The 3,772-nt window shown below is 36.6% G+C and overlaps 1 protein-coding gene across 1 annotated transcript in view; it reads left to right on the forward strand.

Moving 5' to 3' along the window:
• Nucleotides 1-2,852: 2,852 nt before the first annotated feature.
• LOC107690654 (scavenger receptor cysteine-rich type 1 protein M130-like) overlaps nucleotides 2,853-3,772 on the forward strand; it is a 31,856-nt gene continuing 30,936 nt past the window's right edge. The window contains exon 1 of the mRNA XM_016489036.1: nucleotides 2,853-2,894. The gene's annotated coding sequence lies outside the window, so the exon portion shown is untranslated. The remainder of the gene's footprint in view (nucleotides 2,895-3,772) is intronic.

The following is a 3,772-nucleotide window of genomic DNA, read 5'->3' on the forward strand; positions in this document are numbered from 1 at the left end:
GCTCCGCCAACCCCAGCGGTCGCCCGTTCCCCGGCCTCCTTCCCCGAGGACTGCTTCCACCCTCCTTCCAACATCGGTTGGGTCCCATCAGGCTAACATGACCGTCACGACTCATGCAGCTGTAAGGTTTTCTTTTTCTTTTGTTTTTACTCGCGATCTTTACAACACGCATTACATTACGTATTTCATGGCACACTCGTTTTATGCGTATTTGGCGCCACCTATTGTTGTGGGTGAATTATTGACTATCACATAGAATTTAGAATGGATAGTATGCACATTGGGACGCAGGATGGTTTCGTTTCTAATTGAATCAGCCGTTTTGAACGAATCGTTTGATTTGAACGATTCAATAAATCATTTATCACAACAGTGGCTTGCTGCCACCTAATGGTGGTTTTATGGTCATCATTATCCATGACAGGCCTAAACCAGCCAAGGTTTCAGCACAAAAGCACATTTAGCAAAATATTGTTTAATTATCAGTATTGAGCAAAATTCCTCCATTTCAGGCCCAAGAAGGAAAGAAAAAGCGTATAAATAATAGTTCATTTAATAAGGCAAATTTTTCATTAAATAAAAACATTGTTTTTAAATTAGAAGGTTTACAAGGGGTTTACAGTTTTTATTCTTTTATTTAGACAACAACAATGTATGATGACGAACTTCCTGATATATAGATTTATTTTATGTTATTTCTTTACTCTTTACATGGTGTCTATTTTTTCATGTTTTATTTCCACCCTCATGCTCTCATTTAAAGTGTTTTAAATTTGAGATATGAATAACCTCATTTTTTTTAAGAGAGATGTTTAGCGATTGTTGCTAGCTGACTGTTGCTGGCACAAATTTGTCTTTTAATTAAATCTTGTAATGTTTCCTAGTTGTATTTTTGCATTTTTAAACACATAATGCATTTGTAAAATGTTTCATTTTGAAACAATCTTAAATTCTTTGTGTGTTTGTAAGTATATTGAACAGAAACAATATTATAGGTGTATTTTTAGGTGTTGATGACACATCTGAGAACTATGATGATGCCACTCCAAAAGGACAAATCACTGATACTAGCAGGTGTTTTTATAGATTTATTATCCTTCTAAACGTGTATTACAATTGTAGTGCATTACTACTTTACTACACTGCTACAAGAAAAATCACTTATGTAAGAGTGGCAAGCATTGTATTTGGACTTTTTTCTCAGTAGCTTTAAGATTGCATCTAGTTGCATTCAGTCATGTAGACTGAACTTTGACTAAACATGGCAAAAGTCACATTGTAAAATATTCTGGACAAGAACCACTAACATGTAGATGGGAAGAGACGGTCTGACTGACATGTAAACCAAACACAGTTAGTTTTGTTTTCTATGTAATGTTTAGTGGAGGGATTATTTGAAATTTTAGTTAGGCCATGTCATACTAAAGTATTTTCTCATTCATCTTTATTTAATGTGTGAGATACCACTGATACTCTCAAAACCAGATTTTTTTCTCATGCAAAAATACACAGTCTGTGGCTACACTATTCATATAGTAACAAGTATCAATGTACAATACAAGGTGGTTTATCAGAAATGTACAGATGCACACTGACTCTCTCTGCTGGTCACAAGGTGAAGAACATGATAACCATTGAATGGCAATTATGATTTTTGTGGGCTATCTGAAAAAAATAAAATAAAAAAATGTTGACATTAGTTACAGGAATTATTTTGACAGATGTTAAGGTTTCACAAAATTTCCCTCGTTGTCTATTAAGCCTTATACACAAGTACATTTATTTACACAAATGTCATTTTATGTCATTTTACCATTTTACAGAGTTGAGTTTATGATGTCAGGCTGACATGTATACACTAACTTTTGGACATTTTCAGTTTGTTATTATCAGTGCTTTTATGTCATCTCTGCAGGTGTTTGGCTTTGATGCCGTAAATAAACCGGAGAGTTTCCTGTCTCCTGTAAATCAAAAACGTGTGTGTGTGTGTGTGTGTGTGTGTGTGCATGTGCGTGTGCGTGTGCGTGTGCGTGTGCGTCCCCTCACTGAGGTCTTGATGTGTGGGGAGGAGGAGTTCATCAGCACTGACAGTTTTGGTGTATATGGAGAAAATCAAAAAAGCGTCCTCTGATTTGTCACTGAAGTTGTTTGATGATTTCCTCTGTTGTGTCTAATAAGGTAATAGCGAGTGTGATTGGAGGGTGTTGGGCCTCTTTCTCTCTCATTAAGGGGGCTGAGAGGATGCCTGTACTTCTGTATCATCAGAGCAGAGAAGCTTGTACTGGGTGTTGAGTTAATAATGCTGAGGATGAGGATGATGGGGAGATGCTTGACACTCATTTTACTGTCTGCAGTTGTAATACTCATCACAGCTGGTAAGTACACAAATAAAAAATAAAAATAAAATAAAAAAACAGAGAGAGGGATGAAGAAATGTCACTTTCTGGAATTGGACAGAATTTTTTTTTTTTTTTTGCTTCAAGATGTTTGATTACAATGTAGGTTTCAGATGACAATATTATTATTTATTAATTCACAATATGCCTCTCTTTCTCTCTCTCATTTGTTTAAAATATTAGACCGTGTGAATGTGAGGTTGGTTGATGGTCACAGTCGCTGTGCTGGTAGAGTGGAGGTTCTTCATAGAGGTCAGTGGGGAACAGTGTGTGATGTTGCCTGGGATTTGCCTGATGCTGCAGTGGTGTGTAGAGAGCTGGACTGTGGAGAACCTATAGATGCTTGGGGTAATGCACACTTTGGACCAGGATCAGGACCAATCTGGATGGGTTTTGTCAGATGTGTTGGTTCGGAATCCACACTGAAGGACTGTGGATCAGAAGGATGGGACCAAAGTTTCTGTGGTCATGCTAAAGATGCTGGAGTCATCTGCTCAGGTAACATTTGCACACTTATGCCTACACCTGAGTTTTGCTGTTCATATTGTATCGAAAGTATATGAACAGCCAAAGAACTCAATGCCATAGTTTACAAAATTTTAGACTGATGCGCACAATGTGCACAAAGATAAGAAACAAATGGAAAAAAAACTTCCAGTACCCAGAAGGCAAAATTCTGTCACAAATTTTAAATGTGTGATAGATAGTGTATAGTGAACACTAATTAATACATTCATTTTTTGCATTTCATAATTTCATCTTTAAAACATTAATATCCTATTCCTGTGTAAACACATTTATGCCACATTTGTGCAGCATTAACAGTTATGCACATATGGTATATGCTGTTTCAGAGGTAGCTTCTGTCTTGCCTTGAGAGAAATAGTTAAATTTTTACAAAGCAAACTTCAAATTTTAACACTCCTGGTTAAATGTGCATACCCATGTTTGGTTAATTTAGTACGCCTACAGTGGGTTTGCTGCCTTTGTCTAAATATATGTTTACATGTGTAATGTTTAATACAACTGAGGTCAAACGTTTACACCCCCCTTTCAGAATCTGCAAAATGTTAATTATTTTACCAAACTAAGAGGGATCATACAAAATGCATGTTATTGTTTATTTAGTACTGACCTGAATAAGGTATTTCACATAAAATAATTTTACATATAGTCCACAAGAGAAAATAACAGCTGAATTTATAAAAATGACCCCGTTCAAAAGTTTACATCCACTTGATTCTTAATACTGTGTTGTTCCCTGAATGATCCACAGCCGTGTTTTTTTGTTTAGTGATAGTTGTTCACAGGGCCGTGCACAGACATTTTGAGGGGCAGTGGCCCAAACCAAAAAAGGGGCACTAGGGGGGGGGGTG

Source organism: Sinocyclocheilus anshuiensis, unplaced genomic scaffold (genome assembly GCF_001515605.1).
Source record: "Sinocyclocheilus anshuiensis isolate Anshui unplaced genomic scaffold, SAMN03320099.WGS_v1.1 scaffold3302, whole genome shotgun sequence".
Taxonomy (NCBI): domain Eukaryota; kingdom Metazoa; phylum Chordata; class Actinopteri; order Cypriniformes; family Cyprinidae; genus Sinocyclocheilus; species Sinocyclocheilus anshuiensis.